The sequence below is a fragment of the Protopterus annectens genome, chromosome 3.part1, assembly GCF_019279795.1.
Source record: "Protopterus annectens isolate FY-2018-M chromosome 3.part1, PAN1.0, whole genome shotgun sequence".
Taxonomy (NCBI): Eukaryota; Metazoa; Chordata; order Ceratodontiformes; family Protopteridae; genus Protopterus; species Protopterus annectens.
The window spans coordinates 1,130,436,203-1,130,449,359 of NC_056732.1; positions in this window are offsets into that span (position 1 = coordinate 1,130,436,203).

The following is a 13,157-nucleotide window of genomic DNA, read 5'->3' on the forward strand; positions in this document are numbered from 1 at the left end:
TAGAATTTTTGGGCTGCCAGAAAACATCGAGGGCAACAATATTGTAAGCTTTTTAACTTCATGGCTACCTAAAATGCTAGACTTGCCAGAAGCCTTATCTTTCAGCATAGAAAGAGCCCCCTAGGTCTTTGTCTTCCTCTAATACAAGCAAAAAACCACCCAAATCATTTTTTGTAAGACTTCTTTCATCATATGACAAACATATGGTACTAAAAACAGCATGGACAAAAGCATCTTTTAAAGTTAATGAAGTGGTTATCCAATTTATTAATGACTATTCCTTGATGATCATAGCTAAAAGGAAATATTCTTACCATTAATTAAAGAACTTAAAAAAGCTCAACTTAAAACACATCTCCTATTTCCAACCAAACTGAAAATCTTCTTACAGGATGGTCTGAAAACATTTGAAGACTTAGATTCTGCCTTGGAATATGTTAAAAAACATAAGATATTAGATAAAAGTGCTTGGGAACGAATAATAATATTCAATGGGTTAATGGGCTGATAAGCTGACATTGTGGTGTGTGAACCTTTGTGAAGAAGGTAAATGGGTTCGTACAGTAATGGACATAAAAAGTCCCAAACAAGTTTAAATTAATCAGTTAAGCAGGTTCACTTACAAATTGTTTTGCTAGAACTTCATTACTGACAAACTTGAGTCCCCCAGACCTCAAGAAGCAAGTCCGTGAGCTGCTATGCCTATATCTTCACTTCATAGATGCCTGTGAACAGTGTTGCAACATTCTATAAACTTTGAACCTTGAAGACATCAATACAGCGACATGGGAAAATGATGAAGCACAGGAAAAGAAAGCAGAACTGATATATGCACCAGAAACGTGAAAGCAAGTGTCATGTAAATCAGAACTTTATCTAAAGTAAAGGAAATAGTTTTTGTAATCAAAAATGGTTAACCTCTCTTTTTAAATAAGAAAGAATGTATCTAATAGTTGGGTAAGGCAGTTTAAGAATATGTAAAAAAGGGGGGAGAAACAGGGAAAAATGTTACTCAATATGTAACTTGTTTTATCAATTCAAGCTATGTCACAAAGAGAGAAAAATGAAGTTAGTTGACACCCTGCTTAAAAAAAAACAAAAAAAAAAACTTTAGGCATTTTTTTTAAGTTTTTTTTTTTTTTTATCTTAACATGTATCATATTTAAGACTGTACTTTCTTTGGCTCTACGTGTCAAACAAGTTAGACTCATAGAGGAGTTGTTACCCAAGTCAGATGATGTTCCATTACTGTGCTGAAAGATGAAACTTATAATTTTGAATTTATACAATGCAAAAGTCATATTAGGAATCTTAATTAAATACGGAATTATGCTGTTGCTGATAGCACATACCTTATGATTTTGAGAAGGCATGCAGAGATGTTTTTATGTACCAATGAAGAAATATTTATGATTTTAATGCATATGCTTAAGAAGATGTTTATTAATGTTTATTAAAGAGGGTTTGGCTGAGACATTTCTGGTGGAATGCTAGAGAGTAAAGTCAAAGGAAACAGGTATTGAATGAAATAGTTTGTTAATCTGAACCTTCCTCTGGCTTTTCATATAGGAGGTTTAAGGGCATAAGCTGAGTGAAGTTTAGAAGTGTATATACCAGCAAGTAAATCTGATATACCCTGTGACATCTTTACTGAGACACTAGAAAATAAACATAGAGAGATAATTACATTGAATATATCAGCTAAAAATTCTGATATATCATCAGGTCCTTAGTACATGTCTCTTTTTATAATAAGTACAGCAAAAGTCATAAACTGCTTATGTAGCTCCTGACAAATGCATTGTGTTTGTCCTTAACCTAGATGGCTACATTTACCTAAGATTTGGTCTTAGCAGAATCTATATCTTATTTAAGTTTTAATAACATGCACTACACTGCCCTTTTGAACCCCAGACCTGATATTTTTCCTTTTATAATATAATTTGTCTTTGCTTGAATTCTGCCAGAGTGACATCATTTTGAGTTAGTCTCGTATACATTTATGGTAAACAAAGATATTTATCTACAGAGGAACGTATGACAATAGAATTCTTTGGTATAACTCCATAGGTACACTGGGGCTCACTAGTTCTTATGGTCTAGAAATTTTATAATGGTGTTACTATCTTGACTCAACCGATGTAGCCAGTTAGTCATATAAAAGTTTATTGCCTTTAAGAGTTTCTAGTTTCATGTTGTTATAAGGAGACAACATTCTAATACAGATTATATTTATATCACTAGCCATCACAAATATTTTCCTGAATATTTTAAACTGTTTATAGAAACAATTTTAATATGTAACAAGTTGAAGTGCTAATGCTGTTTATTTGAATCTAAAAGTATTCACTACACAAGAAGTTAATCTGTATTTACATAAGTTATATGTTATAAGATTTAAGTGCAACTCTATTATTACTTATACTAATTTGAGACAGTTTTATTTTTTCTCTCAAGGCTGCTAGTAGAGTGCTAGAATATAAGTTGATACATATATATAGAAATAAGTTGTCAACTGAAACTTTATACTTTTCAAGTTTATTAGGAGGAAGTTATTCATTATTTTTTTCAAAATTAACATTTGTATTTTGAAAGTAGCTAATTAAAAATAAGAAGTGACTAGAATGACTAATATATAATTTATTCGGGTCTATATCAAAACTGCGAAACCTCACATATGCGAATACGGAAACATTGACACATATTAAGTGGACCACGAAAACACTGAACGTCCTGAACTTCAAAATTCAAAATGTCGAATCGGTATAGTTGGCCAACCCCACCACCCGCTACATACTACCTACCCAAACAAAATAAATAATCCACATACATACACTTAACAAAACCCTACTTCTAACCCTAAACTAAAGCTTACATATATTACTATGTATGCACTTACCTTAACCCGCACCCTAATCCTAAGGTCCGTAACTATTGCACACTTACCTTAAGGAGCTATACCGGAGAAGGGCCAACTATGACGATTCCACAGTTTTAAGTTCGTGCTTCAGGACATTCAGTGTTTTTGCGGTTTGCTCAATATGTGTCGACGTTTCCATATTCGCGCAGTTGAGGTTCCGCGGTTGTAATAGGTAAATTTGTCATAGTTCTTCATCTGTTTCAGTGTCTGATCCTGGTAACCATAAATACAGAATAAGAATTGTATATATATATATATATATATATATATATATATATATATATATATATATGTAAAAATATGAAGAATATGGCAAGAAAATCTAAATCATACCTAAGTGAGTTGAAAATTGCAAACATACTGTAACATACAAGATAGAAACAACTTTTGATTGTATGCAATACTTTAGTATATTCAAACTCTTTGATTTTGCATGCAGATTGATGAGTTTTATAATATTATAGGTTGTCATATAAAATGATAGACGAAAATGAAATAAAAAATATAACAGTAAAGTTCAACAATATATACTAAAAAGGGGGTGAACTACTGCTGTTATTGAAAGAGTGACTAATTTGAATGGTTGATGTTACTCAACTTGGGAGTTTATAACTCCAGGCGGGGTATGGGTTTTGTTTTTAAGGTTATAAAATTAACTTATTGATGAAATAAATTTATTTTCAAGGAATCCACTATGTTAATTATACACAAGTTTCCAAATATAAACATACTTAAAGTATACTATATCCACAAAATAACCCTGTACATTAATAAAAGTCTTAAATCAAAATATAATGGAGGAAAATTAAAAAAAAAGGAGAAAATGAGTAGACCTAGAATTAATGAGAATTACATCAAAATTGTTATACTATTAAAATGCTACATTTGAAAGGTATATCTATTAACATTAATGGTCTAAATAACCCATATAAAAGAGGAAGCCTATTTAGACACTTGAATTTATACAAATCTAACCTATTTTTTACAAGAAACACATCTTTAAAAAAAGACATATCTAAATTGGATACAAATATGTTTACTATTTTATCTAGCTCAGAACATTCACAGAAAAAAAGAGGTGTAGCCATATTATGGAATAAAACATTACCTATTCCTAAAATAATAAACATGTATCAAGATAATAAAGGAATGGTTTGTTCAGTTATAGTGGAAATAAACAGAAAAGTCTTCACCTTGGTTAATGTTTACTGGATACCAGGCATAGGAACTAATACAGTTAAACAACACCTAAATTAAATAGTTCTCTTCTCTAAAGGGAATATTATAATAGCAGGTGATTTTAATTGCATTCTGGATGAAAATGAAACTAGTTTGAAAGGTAAAAGGAAGATAACATCACAGGCCAAACATTTAAAGGACTTTAGGAATTAATTTCACCTGAAAAACATTAATAATCAAGCAGATTCAAAATCATTACCCTTTACTTTCTTTTCTAACAGACATGGTTCCTATTCCAAAATAGATAGAGTCCTTATTTCTAATCAATTAAATGACCTAACTAAATCTATGATCATCTTTTGCTCATTATCTGATCATAACTCTATAACTTTTGAATTAACTATTAACTCAACATTCAATGCGCAGTTTAGAAGAATACCAGCTTATAATACTAAATTAAAGGAATTTAAACAATTTATAAATAGTGAAACACAAAATTTTATTGAACTAAATACCATTTCAGATACATCAGTCATATATATTTGGGATGCCCTAAAAGCATACTTATATGGAAAAATATGAAAATGGTATAGTAATAAAAGGAAACTGTCACTTTGAACAGCATATTACTTGAAGATTATGCTGCAGTGCATTGGGACAGATGTATGAATACAGTGATGAGATATAATTACACAGGATGTGGGATATACCATTAGAAATACAGAATATACTAAGATTCTTGACAGAGCTAATTCTTTTCAGTAAGTACTGCTTCCCAGGATGCAAAAAACTCCCTTACAAGCCTCAGTAAGAAACTGAGATCCCTCATAAAATCCTCCAAAGCTAGTTACGAAAATAAAATTGCCAAAGATTCCAAAGACAACCACAAGGCATTCTATAACTATGTCAAGAATCTAAATGGCAATGCTCAGATCTGCTCTGAGCTAAAACAGAATGGCATTAAATATACTGATCCCAAGGGTATTGCCAATATCCTGGCAGATCGATTCAGTGCTAACTTCACCCCCCTCTCACCCCCTAAATGGCCCATCTCAATACCAGAAGATTGCCAAATTCCAGTAATAAAGGCCACACAGGTAAAAAACGCACTCTCCAAAGCTAAGAATACAGCATCCATGTGACCAGATGACATCCCGAGCTGTGTACTACATGAACTACAAAATGAACTGGCACCTCACCTAAGTGTCATGTTTAATCATAGCCTCACCTCAGGATTCGTGCCCACTGAGTGGCGCACAGCTACAGTTATCCCACTCCACAAGGGGGGGATCCACCTTGGATCCCGGAAACTACCGTCCCATCAGTCTGACAAGCCTTATCTGCAAGGCCATGGAGTGTATTATCATGGAACTTATAAACAAAGACATTGGCAACCTTCAAACACTGGACCCCACCTAGTTTGGGTTCGTGAAGGGCCGATCTTGTCTCCTGAACCTGATTGACTTCTTCGAATCAGTCTCCAGAGCCATGGACAAGGGTAAGGTGGTCCACACAGCCTATCTAGACCTTGCCAAGGCCTTTGACACCATCCCCCACTCTGGAATCATAGATAAACTTACTAAACTGGGCATTAATCCCTACGTCATCCAATGGGTTGCTAACTGGCTTACTGAAAGAACCCACACTGTAAAAGTAGCCAACTCCAAATCCAGCTTCAGACAAGTGACAAATGGAGTACCTCAGGGTTCAGTCCTGGGACCGCTCTTGTTTGACATCTACTTCTCTGAAGTACAGGCCAACACTAAGGGACTCTGGCTAACAAAGTTCGCAGATGACTGCAAACTGAGAGCCATTATTGAATCCCCAAATGATGTGGATACTCTACAAAAGGGCCTTACAGAAACAGATGCTTGGTGCCAGAGCCATGGGCTCAAGCTCAATGCCAAGAAATGTATAGTTATCCCCTTTGGGAAAAAACATGTATCCGTGAATTACCATATAGGTGGCAGTACACTAAACACCGAAAGTGTGATAAGAGACTTAGGGACACAGGTGGACAGTGGTCTCACCTTCGATAACAACATCGCCACAACAGTCAGGAAATCCTTCTATGTGGCACACCTCATCACTAAGGGATTTTCATCCAGAAAAAAGGAGGTCATTGTCTCACTGTACTCATCCCTCATTAGACCCATTATAGAATACAATGCCCCATTTGGTATGTACCTCTCAAGACAACTGCAACAACTGGAAAGGCCGCAGAAATACCTCACTAAAAGAATCACAGGCCTAAAGCAGATGCCCTATGCTGACCGCCTTAAAAAACTCCAACTATACTCTGTCGCATATCTTCTACTCAGAGGCGATCTCTGCTTAACATACAAGGCCATGTCAAACCCAGAGCTGTTGGACATGCTACACTTAAAGAAATCCCAATCACTCAGAGCCACACGCTCCAGGGATCTAAACCTTGTCATCACAATAAACAAAACATGCTGGAGGGATAGGTTCCTGACCCAGAGACTCCCCAGACTCTGGAATAGATTGCCCATACATGTCAAGCAGAGTGCCTCTCTGACCCTCTTCAAAAGGAACCTTGATGATTGGATGGGAGAAAGGAAATTCACCCCTGGGATCATGTCAGTTGCCCTGCTAGACAGGGGTCCAGGGAAGTAAATAGTGTGGGAAGAAATAGCTAGGGAATTGTTATGGCTAGGCTTGTATAGGCCCTAGGGCTGATAGCCTAGTATCAACCTATGAACCTGTGAACCTATGAACAAGCTGCTGTCTAACCAACTTCAGAATATCTCATTGAATGTTTCAACTTTAAATCAACAAGGCCTACTTATTAATTTCCCCTCATGTGTTTGGCAGTGCCCAGTATAGTTGCAAATACCTTGAATGGACATTTTTCCTGTAAAAAAAACCCTGAAATTTCAACAGCACATAGCTGCACACAGGGCAACTAGTTTGCAGTGACAAGCATTGTCCCCAGAGATGCAAGCCAGATGCTCCTGACATTACTTTATAATCTTATCACAACTATCTAATCAATAACAAAGGGCCTCTTTCCATAGATATGAACTTTCCCACTATCTCCGTTACCAGCTTGGTGGATATGGGCATCCTGAGGCAATGCAGAAATTACTTCATCTTTACTGACAGCTAGCTAATTCTCAAATATACTTATAAGGTATGTAAGAGATGTATTTACACAATGTCACTGAAGGCAAAGTCCTCACATAATAGCACTCATAATGTCAATCAGGTTTTCAGTTGTATACATACTGTACCAATCACACACAGCTCAAAGCAAACACTTAGACCTACATATGCCGAGGAACTTAAATGTTACCTTCCTAAAACCCCCAAAAAACCCTAGATGAAGTACACATAAAAAATACCCTCAACAGCTATGAATGCACTTTTCAAAACAACACCTACATCAACACGTACAGCCACATCTAATGGAGCCTGTACATCTAATTCAATAAGGCAAGCCACCATATAATGCAACATTCTGGTCAGTAGAGACACAATTTTGAAGCACACTGATGACCCTTTCACCAGGCTAAGTAAGAAAAACGTCACGATCAGTTGCTTAACAATGTCAGGATCCACCACATTGCACACACAGCTAGGTGTTTGGACCACAAGTAGCAGCAGGCTCAGTCATAAAACACGTGGTGTAAATGACCTGAGATGTACCTCTCTAAACTTTATGAAGAGAGACATCATGGAGGTCTTGGAATATGTGTCTCAGGCTAGTATGAGCCTAGCATTGAACAGTATTTTATCTTCTCCCAGGTTGATGCCACAATATGAATAGAAGATGACTGAGTTTAATAATTAGCTTAGTTTCTGGTATCATTCTAAGGGGGTGCAATGTATATCAGCATGGGTGGAGGCTGTCAGCAAACCATGCTGCTTTACCAGGGATGGTATGCATTTTTCTCATCTAGGCTGTCCAATATTAACTAAAACATTGTCCTCCCCCATACTGCCTCTTTTAACCAATGCCAAACTGAAAGTACTGCCAACATAACAAATCAAAACCATGAAAATCTAAAGGTTTTACTGTTTAAAACTAGGAGTCAAAACAAGAAACTCCACTCCCTGTAAGCTCTCCTCACCCTAGGCAATGCTGATGCATGTGCAATCACTGAGACATTGTTTAAAGCCACAGACAGCACACTGACAGTGCAAGGCTATAATGTCTTTCACACATTTAAACCATCTACTACACAGACAGGGACTAAAGGTAAAGTTACCTCAGTTTGCATCAAAAATAAATATACCTCAAGGCCGGTCAAGAAGGACAATGCTCTCCATGTTCAAATCACCATAGGTAAAATCCCATATCACTTCCTTGCAAGCAAAAAGGTCTCCCTCTATTATATATGAAACCAATAACATGTATTTAAGTTTAATGGAAACTCACACCATCCAACCCAATACCATATTCATGGGTGACTTTAATTACCCCAGTATTAAATGGGAATCCTATATGACACTAAACATTTAGGCACAGAGATTTTTGGATTTTGTAAACACAAACTCCCTAGACCAGATTATCAATACACCAACCAGGGGAGCAAACATACTGGATCTGGTGCTCACTAATATGGGAGATTGATGCACACCCAATAGTGTAATGTCTTCTCTGACAAGATCAGAAAACAAAACTGTCTCCTTTGAAGTAAAAATAAATCCTGGAACCTCAGCTAACCATGTAATGTTCAGGAACTACTCTAAGGCTAACTTCTCACTATTAAGTGATAACCTGGCAAAATGTTTAGCCCCCATAAGCCTTGAGAACACTGTTATCTACAAGGAATTATTCACAGAAACCCCATACAAGCATGTTAATAGCTGCACTGAGGCAGCTGTACCCACCAGGAAAAAGTCCAAAACTAAAAAATTAAGCCACCCTGGTGGAATCACAGCATCAATAGGCTGTATAACAAATGAAGAAAATCATGGCAAAAATTAGGAGATGTAGCATCCACATGGATAAAAGAAATCTCATCTAGCTAAACCAACAACTCAGTGGATGAATAGAGCCTACTAAAGCCAAATTTGAGTTAAATTTGGCCTCCCAGGCCAAGGACAACTAAAAGCCATTATTTAACTATATCCGCAATCTCAAAGGCAATACATCATTGTGTGCAGAGATTATTGTTAATGGAGTGATTTATACAGATCCAGAAAATATAGCAAATCTACTGGCAGATAAATTCATTCCTGTCTTTACTGCTCTAGGCACAAGTGGATTTTCTCATGGATCAGTCCTAGGACTGCTCATTTTTGACATTTACTTCTCTGAAGGCAAGGCCAATGTCAAGGGCCACTGGCTGACTAAATTTGCAGATGATTGTAAATTAGGAGCTGTCATAGAATCCCCCATTGACACTAATGTTCTACAGGAAGGGCGGACAAAGACAAATAACTTGTGCCAGAGCCACTGACTAAAACTAAATGCCAAGAAATGCATAATAGTATCCTTCAGGTAGTCATCAATGAGATTCACATTAGAAGGTCATACACCCCTGGTAACTATCATACTGACAACACATCCCTAAGAGTCAACCCAGTAGTCAGGGACTTAGGAAAGACATAGACAGTAATCTAGCCTTTTGTGCAACATTTAAAGGATGCTATGCCATATAGGTTCAAGGAGGTCATTGTTCCACTGTATTCAGCATCATTAGACCTATCATCAAATACAATGATGTATACCTAACCAGGCAAATCCAACAACTGGAACATTCACAGAGGTCCCTTACTAAAAGAATACATGACCTATGCAGACCACCTCAAATTTCTTTCCCTGTATTCTGTCTCCTACAGGCTGTTGAATGAGATCTATTCCTGATATACAAGGCATTGTCATATGCCACTCTGATGGTCCTCCTGCATATCTGCAAAATAAGCATCACCAGAATTATCTATTCTGAAGACTTAAACCTTACCTCCGATATCAATAGCACCTGCTGGAGAGACAAGTATTTATCCCAGAGACTACGCTTCTCTGGAACAGGCTCCATATCAATGTGAAGCAGTGGTCCTCCTTAACTAAATTCAAGTGCAACTTGAACAATTGGATAGGGAGCAGGAAATTCATCCCTAGTTTGGCACCCATGTCTCTAATGGAAACAGGCAGACTGTAAATGTTTCATCTCACAAGCCCCTGCTTACACTTATCAAGGGTACCAGAAAATGTCAGTGATTTAGGATGCATGGCTAGGCTTAAAAAGGCCCTAGTGGTCATTAGCCTAATACATACCTATCTGCCTATGAACCTATAAGATAAAATCCTGGAAGATACAAGTCATTTGTAGGCAGTCCATTAACATCAGGGCTGTGTGTATAGAAGTGTCAGTATATGACTATGGACATGATTAGGCAGGTTTGTAAGGAAGACCAATCATGATAGCACCTATTAGCAGTAATCATAATAAAAATATGCCTAATGTCAGTATTGTGTAATGGCAGACACTACATGCACTGTTCCACTTTCTTTATTAAGTATGTGATGTAAGTGTGAACTGTTTGTACCTTACATGTATATGCCCTGCTACTAGCACACATATACAACTTTATGTAGTCTGAAAAGGATAATGTCCTTAACCAAAATAACTTCCTAAGTGACCACTGTGCAACACATCTGTAATACCTGGATCACAACATGCAACATTCCTCATAGACAAGGCAGTGCAGTGGTGCAGCAGTCAACCTTGCCGCCTCACAGCAAGAGGTTCTCTGGTTCGATTCTCAGCTGGGGTGCCTTCTGTGTGGAATCTGCATGTCCTCCCTGCATTTCCTCGGGGTGTTTTAGTTTTCTCCCACAAGCCAAAGATATGCATCTGAAGCATTTCTCTGTGGGCCTCCACTGAAAATAGGCTCTGTCCTAGTTAGACTTTCCCAGTCAACAACTGTAAAAATAAATAAAGCAAAATATTACCATTTGGTACTAAGTGAACTGTACAAAGCATATGTTGATTGCGACCTCTAGCATAAAGTGGCATTATCACATTGTCATTGTCCTCTGTGCATTGACCATTAGCTCAGAGGCAAATTCTTAAAAGTTTTTGTCCACAAAAAACAACTGACAATAATTATTCTACAACAATGATTACTTACTGTTTTGTCTGCTAACCTTTGCATGACAGAATACATCATTTTACTGGGCATGCTCATAGGAAAAAACAACTAATACTAATGAACTTCATCTTCTCATCCTACAGCCATGACAAATTATCATAACAAAGATCTTATTACATTTTGTGCCCACTATGTAGCATGACACACAAGTGGTCAAGCTCCTCTTGACCTGTGCAACATGTCACACAAGACTTCATAACCCAATTTTCAGGCAACACACACTTGAATGGATGGCTTGAACATTGTGTTGGAATGCATATTGCTCCCATTAAAGGGATTACAAAAGTTTGTCTGTCTCTCCCCATTTGGAAATGTTTACATTGCATAGAATTTTAAAATCAGCAGTTTCCTTTCATAAGCCAATCTTGCATGTTACCAGTTTGTTATATACTCAGTAATTACACCCTGACAGATGGGAACACCTGCCTATCTAGTTTCATAGGTCATAGAGCTGCATATTAACCAATGACATCAGAAATCAGAATCAGAAATACTTTACTGATCCCACAGGAAATTGCTTATGTTGCAACTGCACAGATAAACCTAGATACAATGTAGCCCAAACACAAATGTTACATAATTAGATATGATAGAGACTATACTCACTTATGTTACAACACATATATAACAACAACACCTGACATATGTATATTGTTGACCATAGCCAAAGTATTAGATGAGCTTGATACCACATATGGTAGTGACATGAAAGGGGGAGCCTTTCGTGTTAATTATCACTGACACTAGGAAAGGGGTTATTGGACATTATGATACTTTAACTAAGGTATAGCATATTGCTCAAAGGATAATTGCATTGAAAAAATAGAAAAAAGAGAGAGAGATAAAAAGGATGGGAATAAAAGAAAAACATGGATAAGAGTTTAACATTGTACTATGTGGCCTCCTTCATTAGTGGGGGTGGTTCTAAGCTGGAAGAAGGGATTATAGACTCTGATGGCTGTGGGCAGGAAGGATTTCCTGTGATGTTCAGTGGAGAACTTTATGCTTGTCAGTCTCCAGCTGAAGGATCTTCTCTGTTCATCAACCACTCTGTTGCGTGGGTGGTCAATATTTACCATGATGGACTTTAGTCATGCTAACATTCTTCTCTCAGCCATGGGTGTCCATTTCTTTTCCAACTACTGACCTAGCCTTCCTTACCAATGTATTGAGTCTGTTTGTGTCAGCCTTCTTTATGCTACTACTCCAGTACATCACTGTGAAGAAGATAGTGCTGGCCACTACAGTATCACAGAACAACCTAAGCATAGTGTTGCCGACTCCAAAGGATCTGAGTTTTCATAGTAAGTGCAGCCTATTCTGACCCTTTTTAAATTCCACCTGCAAGTTTTTTGACCAGTCCAGCTTACCATCCAGGTGCACCTCCAAATACTTGTTGTCCTGAACAATCTCCACTTCAACCCTCCCCCTAATTGACAGTGGGGTCATTGGAGGATGAAATCATGATCTCCTTGGATCTACTACCAGCTCCTTTGTTTTACTGATCTTCAGCTGCAACTGATTACTGTCACACCAGCACAGAAATCTGATACATCACAGACAGAAATGTATCTAACATCTCCTGAAGCACACACTTAAAGGGATTATATCCCCAATCTGCTGAAATGGCTAAGCCTCCCCAGTAATGTCTTCTGTGGCACAGCAAACCTTCAGTGCTGTTAGTGCTTAGAGCAGTGCTGGTATGCATCTCACAATCTGTTAAGTAAGCCAGCCCTGTCTGTCATGATCGACTTCCCCAATGCATTACCTGATTGAACCCATGCTTATCTATGTCCACAATACTACAAAACTACATATTAGCTGCTGTGTTGCCATAGAAGACATCATTATTACAGTTGTCAGAAAGCCCCCACTTTAAAGGATGCTATCAGTGGTATGTTAGAAGCAATATGAGTGACAAAAATATTATCAA